General features: G+C 42.8%; 1 pseudogene; it reads right to left on the bottom strand.

Moving 5' to 3' along the window:
* Nucleotides 1-3,881: 3,881 nt before the first annotated feature.
* Nucleotides 3,882-27,284, bottom strand: part of LOC128113600 (polycomb protein EED-like) — a 45,070-nt pseudogene continuing 21,667 nt past the window's right edge.

Here is a 27,284-nt window from a genome sequence, read left to right as displayed (position 1 = left end):
CTAGACTTGTGACCTAGTCATCTGTTGGTTTACTTGTTAAGTTTATGAGGATTCTTTGTACAGCAGTAGAAAATCACATGCTGTCTCCTTAAAATATGTCTCTTTTTATCTCTGGGACCTCTGAGTACCACATTTGGAAATAGGTTTTTATAGCTGTAGTTCAGTTAAGATGAGATCACAGTTGAATAGGGTAGGACCTACTTCAATGACTGCTATCTTTTTAAACACTTTTAGTGAGTGCGTGTGTGTGTGTGTGTGTGTGTGTGTGTGTGTGTGTGTGTGTGTGTGTGTGTGTGAGAGAGAGAGAGAGAGAGAGAGAGAGAGAGAGAGAGAGAGAGAGAGAGAGAGAGAAATCGTTGATCACTGGTGCCACAGCACATGTAGAGGTCAGAAAACAACCTGTAGAAGCTGGTTCTCTCCTTCCAACATGAGGGTCCTGGGGATTGAACCCAGGTCATCAGGCTTGGCGGCAGTGCCTTTACTGGCCTGCTGAGCCATCTCTCTAGCCCAGACTGGTGTTTTTATAAAGGAAAGAAGAGGGAGATTAGGAGACAGAGACACACAGAAGGAAGGAGGCCATGTAGTCATGGAAACAGTGAGCTGTGTGGCACACACAGAATGCCAAAGAATGTAGAAGTTGCCTGGAGCCTCAGAGATCAGGAAAGATTCTTTTCTTCCCTAGGATTCCTCAGAGCTGGCCATAATGGCACATATCTGTAATCCCAGAATGTGGGAAACTGGTGCAGAGGTATCAGAAATTCTGGGTTCCATAATAAGTTCAAGGCCAGCCTGAGCTATAGAGTGAGACCCTGCCCCTTCCCTATAAATGAAGTCTTTAGAGAGAGAGCAAGCATGGCTGGCTGTATTGACACCTTCATTTTGGACTTGTAGCTTCTAGGGTTTCCAGAGTAACTATGTATTTGTTTCTGTGTGTGCAGGTACATGTGTATGTGTCAGGGGTTACATTCCTCAAGAGCCACCCACCTTGTTTTGCTGGGTTGTTTGAAATGTTTCACATCTATTTCCTTATTTATTTATTTACCGAGGATATAGGTGTGCTACCGTGTATATGTGGGAGTCAGAGGACAACTTGAAAGAGTCGGTTTTCTCATTCCACCAAGTGGGACCTGGGGTCACACTCAAGTCATTGAGCCTTAACCAGATGAGCCATTTCTTCTCACTGGCACTGGGGGCTCCCTGCTTAGGACAGAGTGGTTGGCCAGTGAGCCCAGAGATGTCTGTCTCTGCCTCCCCAGCACTGGAGTCACAAGCATGAGCCCCCATGCCCAGCTTTTTTGTGCTTTGTTTTGTTAAGATAGGGTCTCATCATGTAGCCCCAGCTGGCCTTGGAACTTGATATATAGACCAGGCTGGCTCAAACTCTCTGCCTCCTGAGCGTTCCAGTTAAAGGTGTGCACCATCTGGCCACTCCGAGATTTTTTGTTTTATTTTATTTTTATTATTATTTTTTTACATCCCAACCACTGTTTCCCCTCCCTCCTCTCCTCCCAGCCCTCACCCCATCCACTCCTCTTCCATTTCTCTCCAGAAAAAGTCCGGCTTCCCATGGATATCAACCAAACATGGCATATCAAGTTGCAGTAACACTAGGCACCTCCCCATGTATTAAGGCTGGGCAAGGTGACTCAGTGTGAGGTTCCCAAGAGCCAGCCAAAGCATTAGTTAGGGACAGCTCCTGTTCCCATTGTTAGGAGTCTCACAAGAAGACCAAGGTACACAGCTGTCACATATATGTAGAGGATCTAGGTCAGCCCCATGCAAGCTCCCTGGTTGTCAGTTCAGTGTTTGTGAGCTCCTATGAGCCCAGGTGAGTTGATTCTGTGGGCCATGTTCTCGTGCTGTCCTTGACGACTCTGGCTCCTACAATTCTTCCTCCCCGTATTCCACAGGATCCCCCCAGCCCTACCTACTGTCTGGCTGTCACTGCCAGCTTTTTCCTGTGGATTCTCAGGGCTCAATTCAGGCCCTCGAGTCTGCAGTAAGTACTTCACCAAGTGCTTCCCACCCTTCCGCGGAACAACAGCACCCATATTAATAGGGCAGCTCACAATTGCCTGGAACTCTAGCTCCAGGGGGTCCAACAGCCTCTCCTGGCCTCCTTGGTCACTGTCACACTTGTGGCATACATTTACAGAGCCACACAGGATGGTGGTTTATATGAGAATAGTTCCCATAAGCTCAGATGTTTGGACACCCGGTCTCCAGTTGATGGTGTTTCTTGGGAGGGTTAGGAGGTATGGCCTTATTGGAGGAAGTATGTTACTTATTGGTGGAAGGCTTTGAAAAATTAAAGACCCCGTTTCAAAACAATGAAAAGAAAACCTTAAAAAACAGTAACTAATATAAACACACATAAATAAAAATAAAATCTTATAAAACATGAGTGTCATATGTTTCCAGTTATCTATTGAAATGACCAAATGCTACTAGTGACTTTATTTTCTATTTATTTTTGTGAGACAGGGTCTCACTCTGTAGTCCTCATTGTCCTGGAACTTGCTGTGTAGACCAGGTGGCCTCAACCACACAGAGATCCACCTGCTTGACATGGGTGCTGGGATTGACACTCCTGTCCTCTGTAAGAGCAGTATGTGCTCTTAACCACTAACCAGTTCCTCCAACTCCCCGTGTATTAGTCACCGGTCTATGGCAGGAGTCATGTGACTTCTTCAGGGGACAAGGCCTGAGAACAGCACTTACAAGTTCTCCTTGTGGCAAGGCCCTGAAGAACCTGACCCACTGGGGCAAGGCCGATGGACAGTTCACTGCATAACTCTGGGCACGACCCCAGGACCACATGTGCTCCCCGGTCTCCTTGCTCTCCTACACAAACCACATCGCTGCCCGTCTCTAGCTTCACTTTCTCGGGGCTATGGATGGAATGGCTATTGCATTAGGAAAACTTCCCCCTGATGACTCCCTCGGGGTGAGCCAGAGGGGATGTTGTTCAAAATACACAGTGAACCTGATTCAGCCCCCAAAGCCTTTGATGTTTCAAGTGTGACCATGAACTCAGGCGTCTCAAGAACAGGATGTTGCCTTTCCAATGCACTTTGTGACTAGCCTGAAAGAGTCACAGTAGTTCATGACATTCCCAATTTGCATAACTGTTCTGGAGAGAATGATTTTAATCACAAGAGTCTAGGAGAAATGCACATCAATAGATGATATCAGGAGTTGATGGGAACAGTCTAGGAACAGGGAATGAAGCAGAATCAGAGAAACCCACAGTGCCCTCCTTTCTAATAGTTGTGCCAATGCCGTAGGAAGTTGAGAGGAAGGAGACATAACAAAAAGGGGTAAGTGTGCCCGCCATTGAGAGTAAGTTTCCAGTTATGTTGCCTATAGGGTAAGTGGGGAAACCTGAAGAGAGAGACTGGTACAGAATGTAGAATGGATTGATCCAGCTTTGGCTGGTGAGTTGATTGTGAGAACTCAGCCCCTACCTGATGTAAATATTAACCACTTGAGGGAGACCTCCTCCCTCTTATTCCCCCAGGGTACTCTTGAGCAGGGAGAAATGAGGAATTGAGAGAGAGAGAAAGAGAGAGAGAGAGAGAGAGAGAGAGAGAGAGAGAGAGAGAGAGAGAGAGAGAGCACTGAGAGGGCCTGGGTCTAAACCCACTAGCCCCTTCTGTCTCCACTAAATTTTTATTTTATTTACAAAAATAAATTTGTATTAAAAGCAGTAAAGTCTGAGCAAGAAGATAGTACAAAGAATGTAAACATCACTACATTCAGCTCAGCCTGATTGAATGCTGAAAAACAAGTCTAAATGTTCTATGTGCCGTTACTAACAAGATACATTAATTCTATTTTACAAAGACAACATATTCTAATTTTCACTAGGAAAAAACAGTTTATCGAAGTCAATCCCAACGCCGAATGCTGGCGTCATCACAGACAGCTATGAGGATGCTGCTATCCCTGCTAAAACTGGTTTGTCAAATAGCAGCACCACATTTATGATGAGTCAGTGTTGTACATTGGCTTCATGAGGATCTCCTACTTCTAAATCCCAAACATAAAGTTTGCCAACCTGATTGCCCAATGCAAGCATCTGTGTAAACATAGTTGAAAACATAAAATTCACACAACACCAAACACTAAGGTATTCAAATAAACCTAAAACAGCTTCCTTGCTTAGAGAAGCCTCAGCTCCAGCCTTGACGGCCCTCTTGACTAATTCTTGCATCTTATGTTACTGAGTTGTAAGTAGGAATAAGAGCAATATTTCCTTGGCATCGTGAGAAAATGAGGCTCTGCAACATTTCATGGACGGCGTTACAGTACTTTTTCTCCACTTTAGACAGCAAGACTGGGATGCTCTTCAAAGCTTTGTTAGAGAAATCACGCAATTGTCTGACAAAATTGCAGCAGAATTTAATGTTTTAGATAATAGTTATTTTACCTTCCATGTTGATTTTTCTCTTAAGTTTTTCTAGAAAAAAGCTAGGTAAGATGATAAACACATTTAAAACACTGTATCTTAGGAACATAACATTACCAACACCTAACTGCCCATTTCTTTTATAACACTGTAGATAATGTGCAGCACCCAGGAGGCAGCCAAAGTAATCAACACAGGACCAGTACAACCAATGTTCGAGGACAAGGAGCATGGACAGAACAGGAAAGGCTAGAACTACACGGTGTTTCAGAAGATAATTCCAAACGTAAAAGTACGTGCTGCCTTTTGCCAGAAATCCATAGAAAACCTCATGTACCAAATGTCACACTGGCTGTAATCAAATCATCCAAGAAGAGTCACATTAGAGTCACTAGGTTTAATTTTATCTATATCATCCTCCATTTTGCCAGGTTTCCAGCATACAATGGCATTTTCACAAGACTTAGAAAGTATCAAATCACCTAACCATCACACACAATCAACATAATTCCTATGTATGTCTCTGGTAGAAAAGTCAGGAAAGTGGATTTTCTGGGAAATAAATGGCCTGTTAGTTTTATTTGGGTTATAATCCTAAGATTCCTTAATCGCATTCATCATTCTCTTTGAGTTGATTCTCCAAAGTTTAAGAGGGTGAGCCATACCACAGGACATTATTTTTTCACCCAAAAGATCATAATCAGCACTCAGAAAGAACTTCATCTCTGTGTCCTTCCATGCCTCCAAATATTGTCACAAGTGTGTCCATGTGGATATTCCATAATCATAAGGCATGATCTTTACTTACTGACAGGAGAAGATTTGGGTCTTGTGGGTGGAATTTCAACTCATTGATAGCATTTCCATGGCTAAAATAGTGCTTTATACACTTCATTATTATGGGATTAATTATCCTTTTTTTTTTTTTTTTTTTTTGGTTTTTTGAGACAGGGTTTCTCTGTGTAGTATTGGTGCCTGTCCTGGATCTCACTCTGTAGCCCAGGTTCTCCTCAAACTCACAGAGACCTGCCTGCCTCTGCCTCCCAAGTGCTGGGATTAAACGTGTGCACTACCACCGCCCGGCAGGATTAACTATCTTTATTATGCTTCTAGATCCAGCAACAACAAGGAGAGGGTGGCTAGTGTTGCTGTCATAGGTCTATGCACAAGTATAAAAGTTTTCATCTGCATCAGCATCTACATAAGACTGCAATAACTGGATTTCCCCTAAAGGACTTTTTAAAGGAATGCCAAGGGGTGAGGGAGGCAAAAGACCTCCGCCAGCACAGCCAAGTGTAGACCATCCCAAATACCTGGTGACCTTGCACATGGTCAAGCCATCCCCTTATGCAGCCCTGCTGGGTAGAGCAAGCTCAGATCTCACTAGAAAGCTTTTGTGGGCTCCCACAAGTCCCTCCTCTTAATTTTTTAAAGAGCCCCTCAGGCTCCATCAGATAGACTGAGGTCTGTCTTAGGTTGTTCTCTATGATTGTTTCTTCCATTACCCATCATGGAGATATGCTTTCCATCAAGCATACTCTGTCTTAGGCTGGAAGCTATCAAGAGAAAGTTACCCATCCTTGGCTCTCAGCCCTGGCACAGGTTCCTATTGAGCTTACAACCTACACAGCGATCTCCATAGCTGCCATACCTCCCAGTACAGGAGTAGAGGATGATAAAGATGGCATATCTTTTTTGGAATGGGTCTTAAGATGTCCAGAACAATTTTAGCTGTGCCAAGCCCTTTTTCAACTAAAACTCTTGATGCAAACTGCATCCAATAAACTACATCTAACTTAAAGATTTCCCTAGCTTTTTACCAAACTCTGGTTCCTTAACCTTAACATAATTCTGGTATAAACATCACCATACATATTTACAACTCTTAATTGACTTATCATCAATATACATATTTACTATTATCACTACACATATTTACACTTTTTAAGCTAGCTTACATAAGCATTTACACTCACATTCAAGATTACACTTAACAAATTCACATTCAACATATTCTTATTTATACTTCTTACAAGCCTATATTCATAAGAAAACTCTATAGGAATACCTTAGAAAATATGTAGGAGAGATTTCTTAGAAGAACTATAAAGACTCTTAGCAGAACTAACTTATACTAGAAAGAATCTCTTAGCAGAACTTGGTCTTATTTTTCATAGATATACTTCTTAGAACTATTAGAAAGACTTACACAATATCTACCCTAATATAAACTTACATTCTATAGGACTACTACTTTCTTAGAACTATTAGAAAGGCTCTCAACAAGATAGGAAGTATGCAAATCATTTCTTTCTTTTTTTCTTGTTCTTTTTTTTTCAAGACAGGGTTTCTCTGTGTAGCTTTGCACCTTTCCTGGAACTCACTCTGTAGCCCAGGCTGGCCTCCAACTCACAGAGATTCGCCTGCCTCTGCTTCCCAAGTGCTGGGATTAAAGGCGTGTGCCACCACAGCCCAGCTTGCAAATCATTTCTAGAGTTCAGAGTTTACAGTAAAGTTCAGAGTTTATAATCAGCTTTGAAAGTTTGAAACAAAATCTAATTCTTTTTTTTTTTTTTTTTTTTTTTTGGTTTTTTCGAGACAGGGTTTCTCTGTGTAGCTTTGCGCCTTTCCTGGGACTCACTTGGTAGCCTAGGCTGGCCTCAAACTCACAGAGATCCGCCTGGCTCTGCCTCCCGAGTGCTGGGATTAAAGGCGTGCGCCACCACCGCCCGCTAAAATCTAATTCTTTAATGGCTCTCCCTCAAGCCTGAGATTTAGTGAGTGTTGTTATAAAAACTCTATTAAGAGCTATCCCAGTTTACAGCAAACCCAAAAAGGAAGAAAAGAGATGAGAATTTTCTGTTTCTGAATTGCTTAGCTGGCAGCTCAGCAAACAATTTCCCCTCAGAAGATAATTGTCTAAGTTGGAGTGGGGTTCCAGACCTGCAGCCTTTAGCAGGTTCCTCTGCATACCAAAACATTGCTAAACCTTCATCCCAAATTCCTCAGCAATCTGGAGGTCTTCTTATTCTCCTACTATCTCCAGACTGCAAGATGGAATCTCAATATCAGAGAAATTGATTTAGCTGCTTATCACTCCAGTTCCTCTAAAGAAGAGTCATTAGAGGTGACATTTCTCTGTTCCACAGTCATCACCAAACTCAGACAATTTTCTCCTTTCTTAATTTTTTTAAGCTGTCCATGAGTTCTTTTAACAATGCTAATATTTCTGATAGATTTTTTTTAGCCCAGTGTTTCTTGGCAAGGTTATTTGTTCACCAAAACTGCTACTATTCAAAGGAGTCAAGAACATAGATGTTATTTGATGAAACACATTCTTCATTGGCTTACTCTGAGGAAGAACATTTCATGAGCATCTCAACCTCTGATATTATTATTAGCAGCTGTGATATACTCTAACCATGAGTTATTTAACTCAGACTGTTCTCACAAACATCAGTACATTCACTAAGCAAGCATTCTGATTTAGCATTGTTTTCTTTTTTTTTTCTTTTTCTTTTTTTTTTTTTTTTTTTTTTTTTTGGTTTTTCATGACAGGGTTTCTCTGTGTAGCCCTGGCTGTCCTGGAACTCGCTATGTAGATCAGGCTGGCCTTGAACTCACAGAGATCCTCCTGCCTCTGTCTCCCGTAGCATTGTTTTCTTATAGAGAACTTTCAAGTGAAGTGACTCTTTTGTGATATTTGAAGATTTTTTGAAGCTTGATCCCCATCTATAAAGCAGTCATTTCTTTTTGAATACCTGTTTCCTTGTCTCCCTATTAGATTTGCAAAGAAATCATTCATTGCAGGCTGTTTGTTCAAGAGGCAAAGAACTTTTTTATTTGCCCATAAGTTTCTTTATATCTAAAAGAATGTTCAGCGTGTGGACTGATTTCCCTTGCTTTTTTAAAGGACTTTAAAGCGGCTTGTTGTTTCCTGGCAGTGGTGGCACACGCCTTTAATCCCAGCACATGGGAGGCAGAGGCCAGCCTGGTCTAGGACAGGCACCAAAGCTGCAGAGAAACCCTGTCTCAAAATACCGGAAGAAAAAAAAAACTGGTTTGTTGACAAACGGTATTAGCACTTTAAATGTCTCCTGAGAGACAAGCTGTTGATCACCTGCTTGTTTTGGGGAGATAAAGCCAAGCTTTTTACCAATGTTTGGGGAAAAAAAACCCACAATATTTTAAGCTGAGCTTGAAAGATTTTGTCCCAGTTTGTCTACCCTTTCTTCATACCAGCTTGCCTATGCTGTCTTGCTTCTACACACTACATTTCCCAGGATCCCTTTCCCTATACTGGCCCACTGTTACTAGCTACCTTTAGGATTCCATTTCCCATAGTTCCTTTCGGGTCTGCCATTTCTGTTTCCCTTTACACAGCCAAAGTCAAGTTTTTGCTTGGCCTGAGCCAAGCCTCCTGCTTCTTCACCACAGGAGATTGAGAGATCTTGGCTCTCTCTGAGCTGGCATTGCTAGGCGTTCCCCCTTACTGACACTGCTCCCAGAGCCAAGTGCACCCGTCCGCTTGTGCACTTACTTGGGCAGGTCCCTCCGTGCCTGGAGCAAAATTCCCTAGGGGCTTGCTTTTTTTTTTTTTTTTTTTTTTTTTGAGTTACACGGTCAGTGAAAGCACTCTAAACAAAGCTTTTTCCCAGCCCTTTCAGAGAGACTTCTCCCCGCCCCATAGAAAAGAAAGCTTTATTCCTGGATAGTTGTCATGGCTTATCTCCTCCCCCAGCTACCAAGCCCCTGAGAGGCTCGGCTTCACTGCATTCTCATTGCCAGTAGCCCTTACTCAGGTCCTGTACCATCTCTGCTGTGGCTTCACCTTGGGGGAAGCTGTCCCTGTTTCAGGTTTCCGCCTGCACTCTCGATAGGCACTAACCACAGGGAACTTGTGGCTGCTGTGTTTACGAGCAGAGAGGATTTGCCATCACTATATTTCTTCTTAGAGTGAACCACAGGTGATTTTCCCACGATGTCATTAGCAGGTGAATCTAATTTTGTCCTTACAGAAAGAAATCTCTGAGAAGCAAAGATCTAAAAGGCTTTTTAGCATTTAGAGAGAGAGCGAGCAATTTTTTTCTAAGAAAGCTTTTAGTTTAAGAGAGAAAGATTAAGTTGTTCCCAAGACTTCTGTTCTCTAAACTTTTTGGCTTCATGACCAGGAGGAAACTAATTCTTCATCCGTACCTGCCTCAGGGGAAATCTTTTTCTTCTGCTGCTTGGACTTAGCATTTTAGCTGCCCCCAGGCCAAAATCTTCCATAGGAATCTTTTTTCTGCCTGTTTTTTTTATTTTCTTTCCCCAGGATTTTTCGTTTATAACCCCATAATTAGAAAATTAAGGATATGATTCCTCTGTCTTGCTGCTTACTTTAAAGCTATATTCCTACACTATAGTTTTCTAAGTTCTTTCCTTATTTTTCATAGATAGAAATTTGAGACAGAAAGCAAGAAATATTGATAGAGCAGATTCTATGCTGCAGCCTTATATTCAGACATCCTTTCAGTCCCTTTTTTGATCCTCCCAAGAAGAAAAACCCTCACCTTCATTTTCACTACAAAACCAGACCAGTCCAACTGCTTCCCATGGGAAGCTTTTGCCAAGTACTCTGGGTCCCTGTTTCAGTCTCTTTGTCTCTTCATGGAATGTGTGTCAGAAAATGGCAGTGCTGCTGGTTGGTGGTGGTGCCCACCTTTAATCCCAGCACTCAGGAGGCAGAGGCAGGCAGATCTCTGTGAGTTCGAGACCAGCCTGGGCTACAGAATGAGTTCCAGGTCAGCCAGGGCTAAGCAGAGAAACCCTGTCTTGAAAAACAACGACTACTACAAAAAGAAAGTGGCAGCACTGACATGGTCAGCCTCCTCTGGTCAAAAGGTCACCCATCAGACACCTGTTCAGACCCCAAAGAAGAGTCAGCAGTGTCTCATGGGGAAAAAATAACCAATAAAATAAAATAAAGCCATCCTTCAAGTCTCTGAAGAGTCACCTAGGCAACCATTATCATTATGACTCACATGTCACAGGTGTTATCTGCAGCCATGTTAGTAGGAGAGTGACAGCGCACACGCCGCTGTTTGAGCAGCTACAGCTACATTTTCAAAGGCAACTGAAAGCAAGTAGCTAAGGAAGCATAGGGGCTCAGTTTCAGAAATAAAAAGTAGAAGAGATTGCTGAGCACAAAGGAGACTAGGCAAACTGTTTATTGGCTCGCAAAGATCAAAGCTGGGATCCTGTTCTCCCACTCAGTCTTAGAGACCTAGGTATTCTTTTGATGTGTCCTTGAAACATGCTTCAGAGTTATGGAAAGTACGGGTTTCAATTGTGAGCCCTTTAAGTAAATGCCTAGTTGATGCTGGTGGCCCACCAAGCAAGGGTTCTGTTTTATTCCAAGAGGCGCAGACTGTTCTCCTAGCCTAGTTATCCTGGATCTGTTTATCTCTCTCTTGTCACTGTCCTGTTCAATCTAATTAGCAGTCCTGCTTAGTGTAGATCTTTATCCCCAGATATGTTTCAGCTGAATGACTCTTCAGACCCAGGCTGGTGTAGCCTTCTATCTATCTATCTATCTATCTATCTATCTATGGTTTTTTTTTTTTTTTTTTTTTTTTTTTTTGGTTTTTCGAGACAGGGTTTCTCCGTGTAGCTTTGCGCCTTTCCTGGAACTCACTTGGTAGCCCAGGCTGGCCTCGAACTCACAGAGATCCGCCTGCCTCTGCCTCCCAAGTGCTGGGTTTAAAGGCATGCGCCACCACCGCCCGGCTATCTATGGTTTTTTGAGACAGGGTTTCTCTGTGTAGTTTTGGTGCCTGTCCTGGATCTCGCTCTGTAGACCAGGCTGGCCTCGAACTCACAGAGATCCGTCTGGCTCTGCCTCCTCCATCCTGGGATTAAAGGCATGTGCCATCACTACCCAGCTGGTGTAGCCTTCTTATGCTATTCCATGGACCATTGCCACTGGAGTGTGGGGACCCCTTACAGTCTTGGTTCCTGTTCGCTCCTATTTGGCTTTCTGTCAGTATATATTGGCTGTTGTCTTGGGTTCCCAAAATGCCCTATTGCTGCCCCAAGTATCTTTCTGCATAAATGCTGGCAGTGTAGGTCGCATAGCTCTTAATGGTTGCCCCTATTTGCTCATATTTAGTTGTTGGTGTGTGTGTGTGTGTGTGTGTGTGTGTGTGTGTGTGTGTGTGTGTGTGTGTGTTTCTGGAAATGGGCTCTAGAGCCTTTTACTTGCTAATCAGCTACTCTATCATTGAGCTACACCCCCAACTTCTTTTTTTCTTTTTGAATTTGAGACAGGGTCTCACTATGTAGTCCTGACTGTCCTAGAACTCCCTTTGTAGACTAGGCTGACCTTGAACTCACAGAGATCCGCCTGCCTCTGCTTCCCAAGTGCTGGGATTAAAGGTGTGCGCCACAATGCCGGGCGGTGGTGGCGCACGCCTTTAATCCCAGCACTCGGGAGGCAGAGCCAGGCGGATCTCTGTGAGTTCGAGGCCAGCCTGGACTACCAAGTGAGTTCCAGGAAAGGCGCAAAGCTACACAGAGAAACCCTGTCTCGAAAAACCAAAAAAAAAAAAAAAAAAGGTGTGCGCCACTATGCCTGTCTCCTATTTTTGTATTGGAAAGGGATACCAGCATCTAGTTTCATTGTACAGATAAATCTTACTATAAAAGAAAGATAGCAGGGTTGAGGAGATGCCTCAGTGAATAAAGGTGCTTGCTGCCAAGCCTGATGACCCAAGTTGGATCCCCAGGACCTACATGGTAGGGGAGAGAACCAACCTCTGAAAGCTATCCTCTACACATGTGCCATGGTACACACATGCCCCCACACCAGATAAGTAAAGAAATGAATCATAAAAAGTTTAAAGAAAAATGGAAATCCCTCTGAGTATGGGGCAGGGAAGAAAGCTAGCAGTTGAATAACTTCAGCATTAAAATGGAAAACCAAAAAAGAAACGTCAAGTGCATCAACTTCTGAGAGCATGACAGGTGTGTGTGTGTGTGTGTGTGTGTGTGTGTGTGTGTGTGTGTGTGTGTGTGTCCTTTTTGTGGAACTGCATCTGTGCACCAGGTGACAGAAAGCATTATGAATAGACAGGGAGTGAGCAAACAAAAGAAGGTAACTCTTCTTATCTCTCCTGCTTGCACTGGCTCATTCCTTCTTTACAATTTTGATGAAAATTAAGTTATATCAGGGAACCTGGGATCATCCTGCATGCAGGAAGGGGTAAGAAAGGAGATTAGCAAGCTGATATGAGCTGATGCTCTGATTTTGCAACTGCTGAAATCTAACCTTCCAGGTGAAGATGCTGGAGGTTCAGGGCATGGTGGGATAATGGCACCTGTTACGGTAACACAGCCTTTTAGTGGGAAGAAGTTGAAAGTGGACTTTACACACCACCGCTATCAATAGACAAAATGAATGCATGCTCAAACCTGAGTACAAGGGAACTCTAAGAGTTCGTAACCCTGGGCTGAGAAGATAGTTCAGCAGATAAAAGTGCTTGCTGCACAAGCCTGAGCCTGCTGCGCAAGCGTGATGACTTGGAGTTACAGAACCCAAGCACAAGCTGGGCACACTGATGCATGTGTGCAAACCCAGCATACTTGTGTCCAGAGAGAAGGCAGAAAGAGAGCTCCCAGAAATGCAAAGGCTAGATAACATGCCAACACCCACGGCTGTCTTGATCTAACTTCTACATGCATGCCATGCATGCCCTCACATATGAACACACACACACACACACACACACACACACACACACACACACACATACACACACACACACAAAGAGAGAGAGAGAGAGAGAGAGAGAGAAATGATGCACAAATACATATTTTAGGTGCTTTTTAAAGAGTTAATAAACTTTACAGTAAATAATCTGCAGGCTTTTGGCGAACACTTCTTTTTACATTAGTGTGTGTGTTTGTGAGTAGGTACATGTGTGGAGGTCAGAGGACACTTGTGGGGGTCAGTTTTCTCTTCCCCATGTGGGTCCCAGGGATCAAACTCAGGTCATCAGTCTTGGCAGCAGATTCCTTTACATGCTGAGCCATCTTGCTAAGCCTTGGTAAATACCTTCTAAACTAAATATTTGATGTTTAAAATGATGTATGAAAGATAAATATATAGGTTTGATTTTAAATCAGCATTTAAAAAACCTGACAATGCCGGGCGGTGGTGGCACACTCCTTTAATCCCAGCACTCAGGAGGCAGAGGCAGGTGGTTCTCTGTGAGTTGGAGGCCAGCCTGGTCTACAGAGTGAGTTCCAGGACAGCCAGGACTATTTCACAGAGAAACCCTGTCTCAGAAAAAAAACAAAAACAACAACAACAAAAAAAAAACCTCTGACATGCTCTTTGATATAAATTCTCAATTTTTTTTTTTTAAAGACAAGGTCTCTCTATGTAGCTCTGGTTGTCCTGAAAACTCACTATGTAGATCAGGCTGACCTCAACTCACAGAGATCCGCCTGCCTCTGCCTCCCAAATGCTGGGATTAAAGGCATGCACCACTGTGCCTGACATACATTTTCATTTTTTAAAAAGCAAAATGTTTGGATTTTGGATATTTCTAAACCTTCCTCAATATTATTGTTGCTGTTGTTTTTCTTCTCCCCCCGCCCCCTTTTTTTAGAGACATAGTCTCATGTAGCCCAGACTGGCCTGAAGTTCACTATGTAAAGATAACTTGGAACTTCTGAACCTCCTTCTACCTCCAGCTTATGGGTGCTGGGATTGCTACTACACCCTGTTTATGCAGTGCTGAGGATCCAAACCAGAGTCTTGCACTTGCTAGGCAAGCACTCTACCACTGAGCTAAATCTCCAACCCCAGAGGATGATATTATCTTCTATTATTTAAAGTTATGTCTATTGATAGTATTGAGAACCTTCAATTGAAGGATGTGAAAGCAATGATTTATTGAGAAGACTGGCATGGGGGTCCTTAACATAATATACAAACCACTATTCCCTGTCGGAAAACAATTAGAGTAGACAACATGATCCATTTAAAATACTTAGTGAAGGTCTGTGGAGATAGTATGAAGACCTGAGTTCAATCCCTAGAGACCTTTAAAAATGTCCATCATTGGGGCTGGAGAGATGGCTTGTTGGTTAAGAGCACTGACTGCTCTTCTAGAGGACCTAGGTTTGATTCCCAGTACCCACATGGCAGCTCACAGCTGTCTGTAACTCCAGCTCCAGGGGACCCAACACCCCCTCACAGACATACATGTAGGTAAACACCAATGGAATGGACATTAAACAAAAATAAATAAAATATTTTTTAGAGACAGAACAATGCTAGCCATTATTGCCTAATTAGTGAACTCCAAGTCAATGAGAGACCCTGCCTCAAAGAAGGTGGATGGTGTTTCTGAAGCTTGTCCTATGGCCTCCATGTACATGCACACACACTCAGATGCACACATGCTCACACACATAAATAACTTACTTATTGAGCTGAGTGTAGTGGTGCATACCTAGAACCGTAGCATTTAGGAGGTAGAAGCAGGAGGATCTGCAGTAAGTGGTTAGCTTTGGTACATAGCAAGTTCAAGGCCAGCCTGAACGTCTTCTAATAATAATAATATAGTAATATTATGGGTAATATATTATTAAGCTCCTACTCTTTGTCAGGGATGGCTCTAAACTTGGAGACTAAACAGAAAACAAAACAAACAATTCCTACCTATAGAAGATTATATTCTGATAAGGAAAGCAATTTAAAGCAGATATAGTTACCCAGGTGGTTGTGACGCACACCTTTAATCCCAACACTCGGGAGGCAGAGGCAGGTAGATCTCTGAGTTCAAGGCTAGCCTGGTCTACATAGAGTTCCAGAATAGCTAAGGCCACTCAGGGAAACCTTGTCAGAGAGAGAGACAGAGAGAGAAAGAGAGAAATTCAGGGGTTGAGAGGGGTCATATGTGAATGAAGTTGTGTAGCTTGGTCTGTTTGTAGCAGTGAGATCAGAACCTGTCCCTGGCACTTAGCTGGCTTTTGGGAACCTGTTCCTCATGCTGGATTACCTTGCCCAGCCTTGATGCAGGGGGAGGGGCTCGGTCCTGCCTCAACTTGATGTGCCATGCTTTCTTTGTTCAAGCCCATGGGATGCCTGCCCTTTTCCGAATGGAGGCAGAGGAGGAGTGGATGGGGCAGGGGGCGGGGGTAGATGGAAGGTGGGGGAGGGAACGGAGGAGAGGGGGAAACTGTGGTCAGTATGAAAAATAAATGAAAAAAAGTTAACTGAAATAAAAGAAGAAAAAGAAAAACTATGAAAAAAATTCAGGGGCTAGAGAGATGGCTTAGTGGTTAAGAGGACAGATTGCTTTCCCAGAAGACTGTGTTTGATTCCCTGCACCTACATGGCATCTCACAACCTTCTGTAACTCTAGTCTCAGGGGATCTGACATCCTCTTCTGGCCTCTAAGGGCACTGCCTGAATGTAGTGCGCAGAGCTATCTGCAGACAAAACCCTTTTGCATACCTTCACATACTGCTTCAAGCTTCTATGCTCATTGCTCAACTAATGACCCGGACATTTGAGTAACAAATAAATACATTTCTTTCTCTTTGTCACACAGAACAATTAACACATGTTTTCCCATCCTCAAAGAAAATTGTCATCACAGCCTTCCAAGAAGTTACAAATGAGTTCATTCTTTGTTCATACAAAGCTATAATGTAGCTTTTTTAACTAAAGGAATTACTACAAGAAATAATTTGTAAACAGAATAGTTGGAGGCCAGACTTTTGAAAGGATGTTTAGGTTTCTGTATCCCAGGGAAAGGGTGATCCTTGACTTCACTTGAGATGAACTGATATGATAGGTTACTTCTTGTTTCATTTTGAACTCTCAGTGTTGACCAGACTGAACTCAAACTAACAGATACCCACCTGCCTCTACCTCCTGGGTGCTGGGATTAATGGCATGTACCTCCTTACCCAGCTTTCTTCTGCTTAATATACAATATTACTTATACTTTTGAGTACACACACTTCTACACATTTTAACCATGTAGATAGTGCTTACCACACTAGAGGTGGTGGGACCTAGGAGAATGGAGCCAGTATAAATGAGGCAGACTAAAGTCTCATGCAATAGTCAACTTTATTCAGAGCATCAGACAAATTATGCTCTGAGGGTTAAGAAGACTCACATGAGTAAAGTGGACAATCACAAGGACAAGCCATAACTATCAGACAAGCCGCACATGGCAAAAACGTTCTTCCATAGAGGCCTATAAGCAAATAACAGTGGGCAGTTGTAATGAATAATCTGAAGTAAACTCACTCCTATCCGCTATACCTGGGAGGGTCACGAAAACACATCCCAGGAACAATTCTGTTTTCAAAGAAACTGAGGTCACAAGACTCTTGTCTGTTTTCTTGGAGTTTTCTCACAGGCACTCAGAATTCTCACACGACTCCATTCTTGAACTGTGTTCTAACACGAACATATTTAAATTGTACAGTCACTTAGGAAGTAGGTATCTCCTACTTTACAGATGACAGAAACCTGTCACAGAGACTTAAAAACTTTGCTTAAAATCATAAAGCTAATACATGGGAGAGCTGTTATTGGCATAGATTGGTGTGTTCTGACAGATACAGTGTTAATCGCAACAGACAAGAATAAGACCACTATCTCAATTCTTGAGCCAATTTGAAGCAAGCTTTATTAAATACTGGCCAGTACTATGGATACTGGCCAGGTCCATACCTGAGACCCATGCTCAGAATATGGCACCAAATTACATTAGTCAGGGGCTTATACAGGCAAAAACCAACAAGACTATGTATGTACTTCTAACATTCATCCAGTCAGAAGCAAGCATATATCCTGATGTACTTCTTGCCTACATGTGATCAAGCACATATCCTGTGCAGTTGGAGCAGCCAAGCTTGTACATGAACAATAGGCCCCAGCATTCCAGGAATTATCTGTCCTTGGGCATATGGGGTTCACAGGTTAGAGGTGTGGTTTTGTTTTATAGATTTCTTATGCACAGTAATTTAAACTTAAAACATAATGTTAGCCATCACATTAGATCATAGGCAACATACAGATCAATTGAAAGAGTAACCTTTCTCCACTCATGTATCTTGTATCTTCGTAAAAAAAAAAAAAAAAACACCATATGTTCACACATGTATAGGTCTATTTCTGGCCTCTAATCTATTATACATATCTAATGGTATTTTGACATCAATCTTACGTTGTCTAGCAACTGTAGCTTTACAGTAAGTGTTGGAAATCAGGTAACTTTAGTCTTCTATTTTGTTTTTTTCCAAAGCTATTTTGGCTATTCTCAGCCCTTCACACTTCCATTTGAAATTCAGAACCACCTTGTCAGTTTCTACTGGAAAGCTTGCTGGAATTTTGATTGTGAGGTTGCATTTAATATAGAGATCAGGGTTGTTGAAATGGCTCTGTGGGTAAAGGTACTTGCTGCCAAGCCTGATGATTTGAATGTGATCCGTGGGACCCATATCATGGAAGAAGAGAACTGACTCACAAAAGTAATCCTGACCCCACACATGAACTATGGCATGCATGAGCACTCTTTTACACACACACACACACACACACACACACACACACACACACACACACACACAGAAATAAAAATAAATACATAAATGTTGACTTTTCAATGTTAATGTATCCACCAAAAGCAAAAAGAACAACAGCAATGAAAGGCAAATGTGCTGTGTTTAAAAATAAGGCCATTGAAATGACTTAGCAGGTCAAGACACATGTCACCAAGCCTCCTAACCTGAGTTCAGTCCCCAGGTCCCATGTGCTAGAAGAAGAGAACCCACTCCAGAAAGTTGTCCTTTGTCTCACACACACGTGCCATGGCCCTCAATTGTACACACACACACACACACACACACACACACACACACACACAATCATTAAATAAATGTAATTTTCAAATGTTTAAATAGTATACAGGAGCGAGAGAGATTGCTACTCAATAGATTCCCAGCCATGGGGCTCATAACCCTTTGTTACTCTAGTTCCAGGGGATCTGACACTTTCTTCTGGCCTCTGTGGATACCAGGCAGACATCTGGTGCACAGACATATATGCAGGTAAAAACCCACACACAGAAAATAAAATAATAATTAAAACAATGTAAAGATCAACTTGAAAGGAAGGGGTATGTTATGGCAAGTCTTCTGACCCAAGAATATAGTCTCTCTCTCCACTTTCAGTTCTCATTTATCTCAGTGATGCTCTGCAGTTTTTAGTGTACAAATCTTTAATATCCTTGTCATATTTATTGCTAAGTTTATCATAGTTTGATGCTATTCTAAATGGTGTTTGGGATTTTTTAAATTTCTGATTCTTGCTCTTATATTAAAAAGTGACTTTAGACTATTGAAATGCGCTTTCGTTTCTGAGACAAACTTCACTTGCCCATGCTGAGTTAGCCAGTATATATAATCAGATTTAATTTGATAAACTTTTATTAGGATTTTGATATAGATATGCATGAAGGATATGAATCTTTTTTTTCTTACAGTCTTCGTCAATTTTTGCTGTCAAGATATTGCCAGCCTTGTAGAATAAGATGGGAGGTTGTATTGTTACTTTTCTGTTGCTGTGATCAAACATTATAATGAAAAGCAATTTAAGGAAGAAATTTTGGCTTGTGGCTCCAGAGGGAGAGTCCATAAATAATGGGGAGACATGGTAGCAGGCGGCTGGAGAGGGAAGCTGAGAGTTCACGTCTTTAATCTCAAATGGAAACAGAGACCGTGAACTAGAAGAAGGGCGGTACCCACCCCAGTGACATGTTTCATCCAGCAAGGGCCTACTTCCTAAACCACCCCCAAAACATCGCCAACTGGGGGCCAAATGTTCAAACACCAGAGCCTATGAGGAACATCATTCAAACTACCCCAGAGCTAGTCATTCCTTCCTCTTGAGTTTTCTAAGGGGTTGTGAAGAATTCCTTTGATTTTTAACATTTCATGAAATTCACCAATGACAGTATCTATGCCTGGCATTTTCTTTCTTTTTTCTTTTTTTTTGTGGGGGGGGGAGTTTAAGAAGACAGGGTTTCTCTGTGTAGTCTCAGCTGTTCTGGAACTCATTCTATAGACCAGGTTGGTGCTGTGGGATGGTCTGTATGTCAAATGTGTTGCTGATTGGTCAATAAATAAATCACTGATTGGTCAGTGGCCAGGCAGGAAGTATAGGCGGGACTAACAGAGAGGAGAATGGAGAGAACAGGAAGCTGGGTGAGAGAGACACTGCCAGCCGCCATCAGGACAAGGAAGATGTAAAGTACCGGTAAGCCACAAGCCACGTGGCAAGGTATAGATTAATAGAAATGGATTAATTTAAGCTGTAAGAACAGTTAGCAAGAAGCCTGCCACGGCCATACAGTTAATATAAATGTCTGTGTTTACTTGATCGGGTTTGAGCGGCTTGGGACTGGCGAGTGAGAGAGATTTGTCCTGACTGTGGGCCAGGCAGGAAAACTCTAGCTACAGGTTGGCCTCGAACTTACAGAGATCCATGCACCTCTGCTCCCAAGTGCTGGGACTAAAGGTGTGCGCCACCCCTGCCCTGCTGGCATTTTCTTTGAAGGTTTGTAACTGAAAATTCTGTTTCTTTAATATGGGACTTCTCAAACTACCCAGCCCTCAAGATTAACCAGTTTTATTTCTCTCAGAATAATGGCTTTGCCTTTCATCTTTCTCTGTTATCTATGTCCTTGATTTCTGCTGTGGTCTTCAGTATTTCTTTTCTTCTATTTATTTGGGATTTAGTTTGCTCTTCATCTTCTATTTATTCATGCTGGTTTTAGACCTTGTGAGTTTCCAATATAAATGTTTAAGCTATAAAATTTTGATGAAGGACATGAAGCTGAGGCAGGGGGATCTCAAGTTCAAGGCCAACCTAGGCTACATAGTCAAGCCATATCTCAGAGAAAAAAATCCCCCAAGTATTACTTTAGTGCCATCCTACAATTTTTCTATATTGGGTTTTCATTCTCATTCAATTTAAACTGTTTTCTTTCTGTGTGTGTATGTACATGTGTGTCCTGATAAATGCAAGCAGATGTGTGGGGGCCAGTGGACAACCTCGGGTGTCATTCTTCGGCGGGCACTTTCTACCTTTTCGTTTGAGACAGGCTTTCTCATTGGCCTGGATCTTGGCCGAGTAGGCTAGGCAGGGTTGGCCAGTGAGATTCAGGTATCTGCCTGTCTTTGTTTCCTATCTTGTCATGGATGGGATTACAAATATGTGCCACCATATATACAATGGAGTACTACTCAGCAGTAAAAAACAACGATGTCATGAAATTTGCAGGCAAATGGATGGAAGTAGAAAATATCATCCTGAGTGAGGTAACCCAGACTCAGAAGGACAAACATGGTATGTACTCACTCATAAGTGGGTATTAGCTGTAGGGCAAGGGATGGCCAGACTGCAGCCCACGGCTCCAGAGAGGCTAGCTGACAGGGAGGGACTCTGGGACGGTCACATGGATGGTCCAGTGAAGTAGAAGTGGATGGGATCTGCATGGGTGGGTGTAGTGGGTAGTCATTCCAGCTTTGATCTGGAAGTTCCAACCCCCATTGAGACTTCGGCAACTGTCACGCCTACAAGGCGGGGCGAAAGGAGGTGCCTGGGGACCTGAGATCTGGATCGGCGAGTTCTCTCTCGGTTGCGGGCCCCCGGACTGGTGAGGTGTACCAAGCAGAGCTCCAGAGAACACCGCTGGACTGCGATACACCTTCCCCAGACTCCGCGACCTACCTATCCCTTAATTTGTAAGTTACGCCATTAAATAAATCTCCTTTTAACTGCGTGGAGTGGCCTTAATAATTTCACCAATAGGTGGGCTAGGGGTGGGGGGGTGGCCGAGGGCAAGGAATGGGGGGTGAGAACATAGGAAAATGGGAGGGTCGAGCTGGAGCGGGGATGAAGTGGAGAGCAGGGAAGGAGATACCATGATAGAAGACATCATGGGAGTGGGAAGAGGCAGGGTGCTGGGAAGGCTCTCAGGAATCCACAGGGATGACTCCACCTTGGACTGCTGGCAGTGATCGAGGGGGTGCCTGGACTGGTGTACTTGGTGACCGGTCTAGTGAATACCCTAACCGTCATCATAGACCCTTTGTCCAGTGACTGATGGAGGCAGATGCAGAGATCCACAGCCAGGTGCCAGGCTGAGCTCCGGGAATCCAATTGATGAGAGAGAGGAGAGATACTGCAGGTGAGGGACATCGAGATCATGATGGGAGGACATGCAGAGGTGACCAGCCACACTAGTGGATGCCCATGAACTGTGGACTGGTGGCTGTGGAGCCCCCATGGGACTGAATTAGGCCCTCTGGACACGGAAGACAGTTGCTTAGCCCAAACTATTTGGAGGACACCTGGGCAGGGGGATCGGGATCCATCCCTGGTACATGGGCAGGCTTTTGGGAGCCCGGTGCCTGCTGTGTGGCACCTTGTGCAGCCTTGGTGCAGTGAGGAGGGGCTTGGACCTGCCTAGGCTCAGTGTGCTGGGCTCTGCTGACTCCCCATGGGACACCTTGGTTTGGAGGATGTGGGGATTGGGGGGTAGCTTGGGAGGGAGGGCTGGGGGGTGGGAGGAGGAAGGAAGTGGGATCTGTGGGTGGTATGTAGGGTGAGTAGAAAATTTCTTAATAAAAAAAATGAAAAAAAAAATATGTGCCGCTACCCCCAGCTTCTTATATAGGTTCTGGGGATCTGAGCTCAGGGCCTTACACTTTGAAGGCAAGCTTTTCATGACTGAGCCATCTCCCTAGCCCCCAGTGTAAATACTTCCAATCATTCTTAGGCTTTTCTCTTTTAACCTATTGATTATTTGGATATGTATTATTTAGTTTTCAAATGTTAGGGCATTTTATAAATGTTTCTGTTTGGGCGTGTTTTTTCAAAGATTATTTTTTTTTTTAATGTGTATGAGTATTTTTGCCTGCGTGTGTATAGATGCACCACATGCATATCTGCCTGGTTTCCCAGGGAGTCCAGAAGAGGGTATCAGATTCCTGGGAGCTGGAGTTACAGTTGGTTGTGACCACCATGTGAATGCTAGGAACCAAACCCAGGTCCTCTGCAAGAGCAAGTGCTCTTAACCATTGAGCCATCCCTCCAGCCCTGGTTTGCTGTTTTTAATTTAACTCCATTGTACTTAGAAATTATATATGACCTGGAGACTTTTACTGATTTTATCTTTCTATTTTAATTTGTTTTTTCCTTGTTTGTTTATATTAAGCCAGGGTCTCACTCTGTGGACCATGCTGGTCTTAAACCTTCTGCAGTCCAGCCTCCGCCTCCCAAGTGCTGGATTATTGAACACCACCCAAAACTGATTTTATGACTCATAAAATGGTCCACCTCAGCAAATGTGCTATTTTGCTATTATTGGGTGTAGTGTTTTATAACTATCAAAGGGTCAGATGTGTTGATTACATTGTTAAACTGTTCTATGGCTTTGGTGATTTTCTGCCGACTTACTCTATTAATTAAAGCAAGGGAGTGAAAACAAAATCAATTACAATCATTCAGATTTATTTTAGAAGACAAGATAGCATGTAGCCTGGCCTCAAACTCAGTACATAGCTGAGGATGATAATCTCGAACTCCAGATCCACCTAATTCCACTTCCCAATGCTGAAATTATAGAAATGCATTACCACATATGGCTTATTCTCTGAAATTCTACTGTGTTTGTTTTGAAGTTCTGTTCTTTGGTGTATAAACATTTTTATCATGTTCTGATGAATTCATTCCTTTATCAGTAAGAAATTTGACTTTCTTAGTATCACATAGTATAGCACTCTCTAATCTATAAGCATAAACATAAATATTTAGATGACACTTCAACATGCACATCATATCTATTTAGCAAAACTCAGCAGCCAATTGGTGGTGGTGCATGCCTGTAATCCCAACACTCAGGAAGCAGAGGCAGGTGGATCTCTGAGTTTGAGGCCAGCCTGGTCTATAGAGCAAGTTCCAGGGTAGCCAAGGCTACACAGAGAAACCTTGTCTCAAAAAACAAACAAAAATTTCATTGCTTGTTTATCCATTCAGTTCAAGAGAAACATCCTCATCAATTCCAGTTGCTAGCTTTATGAATAAAGCTGCTATAAGCATTTGCATATAATATTTTGGGTTCATATATATATGAAAACATATATATAATCAGACCCCTTTCTGTGCATAGCAGGATTAAATAAATATGTACAGTATGATGAATGCCGTATCCAAATTTCTTTATGTCAGAAGACATATACAAATACACAGGAAAAGACAGCAAGATTGAACTCAGTGACACTGGGGTTATAATCAACGATAACAAAGTGAACCATGCTAACCTTAATATATACACACAAATGAATACAAGCAGAAAAAATTAGAGATGCGTGTATGTGTGTTATGGTTTGGATATAAAATGTTCCAAAGCCAGGCGGTGGTGGCACACGCCTTTAATCCCAGCATTTGGGAAGCAGAAGCAAGTGGATCTCTGTGAGTTCGAGGTCTGGTCTACACAGCGAGATCCAGGACAGGCACCAAAACTACAAAGAGAAACCCTGTCTCGAAAATACCAAAAAAAAAAAAAAAAAATACCAAAAACAAAACAAAATGTTCCAAAGGTTCATGTGTTGAAGACTTGGGCACCAGCTGGTGGTGCTCTTGAGAAGTGATTGGCTAATGAGGGCACTATGTACTTCAATGGATTCATCTATTAATGAGTTCTTCAATGGATGAGCTATTTGGAGGTGGGGTATTGTTGGAAGCAGTCAGAGGGGGAGTGCCTTGTCACTCACTTACCTCCTGTCTACCATAAGCTTTCCTCTGTCACACCCTTCTGCCTTGCCACAGGCCTAAAAGCAATCAGGCAGCCAGTCATAGATGGAAACCTCTGAAACTGTGAGCCTGAACAAATGCTTCTGCATTTCCCCCTCAGATGTCTTGTCATGGGGACAAAAAGCTAGCTGATAGTTTGTGGGCATGTGGGTCAGCATACATGCAGCTGTTCCTAACTCTGTCCACTGAAAGACCTGGAAGAAGCGACACTCAATTGCAGCAACTTCACCTACAACCTAGACCGTTTTTTCTAAATGCTATTCTCCATTAAAAGGAACTAAGGAGCCGGGCGGTGGTGGCGCACGCCTTTAATCCCAGCACTCGGGAGGCAGAGGCAGGCGGATCTCTGTGAGTTCAAGGCCAGCCTGGTCTCCAAAGCGAGTTCCAGGAAAGGCGCAAAGCTACACAGAGAAACCCTGTCTCGAAAAACCAAAAAAAAAAAAAAAAAAAAGGAACTAAGGATAGAGAATGGGCTGAGTCCAGGACCAGGGAAGAGTATCTTGTAATACCAGAAAGTAAAGAGGTGCTCTAAATAATGCAGACGAAGATGATGCTATGTCAAAGGACTCAATGGCCAAAATCAAAACAGATTGAACGTGTATGTTGTGTTGTGTGTGTGGTGTTAAAGAAAAGAGAGCAAGAAGACAGACACACACAGTGATGCACATCCACAATCCCAGGACTCCAGGAACAGAGACAGATGGATCTCCGAATACAAGGCCAGCCTGATATACATAGCTGCCACATCTGGCACAGCTTGGTCATAGAACCTGACTGAGGCAACATGGGAATGAAGAAATGACAGTCACTGAAGAAACAACAGATGCACATACAGAAAATCTGGAATCAGGTGGTCTGTGCTCAGTGTGATGGAGGGCATCCCAGAATCTCAGTGCATTTACTATGTATAGTGCAAGGAGAAGGCATCAGCTAGTCTGTTGGGAGCAGTCCAAAGCTATAAACATCCAGGAGGAGGAGGCTCTGGTAAATAGTTTCTGTGTACCCTGCTTTTATTTAAAGGTCAATATTCCTACTTGGACCAGAGGAAGACTCTGCCATCCTCTGAACCTCACCTGGGGAAGGCTTTGGCATCCTCTGAACCTCACCTGAGGATGACTCTGCCATTCTCTGAACCTCACCTGGGGAAGGCTTTGGCATCCTCTGAACCTCACCTGAGGAAGACTCTGCCATCCTCTGAACCTCACCTGGGGAAGGCTTTGGCATCCTCTGAACCTCACCTGAGGAAGACTCTGCCATCCTCTGAACCTCACCTGGGGAAGGCTTTGGCATCCTCTGAACCTCACCTGAGGAAGACTCTGCCATCCTCTGAACCTCACCTGGGGAAGGCTTTGGCATTCCTATAGGTCTGAGACATTGGGGTCCTTGACATGGCCATGCTCATGTCAACAATACACATTCACTCAGGACTTCATCCAGTCCTACACAAAGTGAGTTCCAAGCCAGCCAAGACTACACAGTGAGACCCTGTCTCAAAAAGAAAGGGAAGAAGGATAGAAAGAAGAAAGAAAATAAAAAGGGAGGTAACATAACAACTGAAAATGGAATCACAAAATATTGATTATTTTGCAGGAAACCTTTAAATTCTGTTTTCAAATTCTGGTATCAAATCAAGATGCAAGGCTATGTAGTTTGCCCTGCTCACAGGATTGGGTTTAGCTAACATGTTAAACTGCAGAAAACTCTTTATTTGAGATGGCCACAATTTCAGTTTTATTTAGAATGCTTTTATGACTTAAAGCATTGTACTGATAAATTCGTTTCCATCCTGAAGACACATTTAATTGATTTAAATGAGTAATTCAATTGACTGAAAATGCTAAAACTAAGAAGCCAGTTTTCATCATCAGGTTCTGGCACAATTTTCCCTCTTGCTACCCTAAACAGCTTGGTAACGTGTCAAGATGAGAAAGTCATTTGAGCACTTGGCTTGGACTTAGCCAGCTTACTTCTAAAAGCAAATGCTGTCACCATAGTCAGCATCAGCACTTTTAGGAATCCCTACAACTGGTATTGATTTTGTCCCCTGGTCATAAGAAATCTAGGCCTACTTTCTATTTGCATGACATTATCCGTTTTTAATGGTTTTGAAATTTCTTGATGAAGTATGCAATGATACTACATTACACATGGATTTGGGTGACAATTACATTCTCTTCTATTAATTTTACAAGTCCATTCCATCAGTGAGGTATCTGGTATAATGATACCAGATGTGTGGACAATGGACAAATAAAATTGTTGTGGAATAATCTTTTTGTACACTGTGAAGATATGTTGCTCTCATTGGTTTAATAAAGAGCTAACTGACTAATAGCTAGGCAGGAAGAGGTTAGGCAGGACTTACGGACAGGGAGAGAGCACTGGGATGAAGAAGGGAGAGTCACCAGGAGATGCTGCCATACCGAGGAAAAGTACCAAGCCACATGGTAGAATGTAGATAAGAAATATGGGTTAATTTAATTTGTAAGAGCTAGTTAGTAACAAGCCTAAGCTATCAGACAGAAAATTCCACCTACAGAAAATCGCTTTACATTTTACAGCTTTGTATAAATTGATTCAGTTGTGTCTTTTAATAACATTAAAGAAATCTTGTTTGTTTGTTTTGTTTTGTTTTTTAGACAAGGTCTTTGTCTTGGCTGCCCTAGAACTTGCTATGTAGACCAAACTGGCCTTAAACTCAGAGATCTGCCTGCCTCGGCCTCCCAAGTGCTGGGATTAAAGTTGTGTGCCACCATGTCCAGCTTAAAGAAGCTGTCTTAGTTAATTTTCTATTGCCATGAAGAGACACTATGACCAGAGCAAGTTATTAAAGAAAACATTTAACTGGGAGCTTGATTCCAGTTTCATAGGCTAGTCCATAAACATTGTGGTGGAGAGCATGGCAGCAGGAAGAGGCATGGTGCTGGAGAAGTAGCTGAGAGCTTACATAGTGATCTACAAGCAGCAGACACAGAGAGA

The sequence above is a fragment of the Peromyscus californicus genome, unplaced genomic scaffold, assembly GCF_007827085.1.
Source record: "Peromyscus californicus insignis strain IS unplaced genomic scaffold, ASM782708v3 Scaffold_10__1_contigs__length_136768540, whole genome shotgun sequence".
NCBI classification, from domain to species: Eukaryota; Metazoa; Chordata; class Mammalia; order Rodentia; family Cricetidae; genus Peromyscus; species Peromyscus californicus.
The sequence above is the reverse complement of the archived record's forward strand: the minus strand, read 5'-3'. Positions and strand labels throughout refer to the sequence as shown.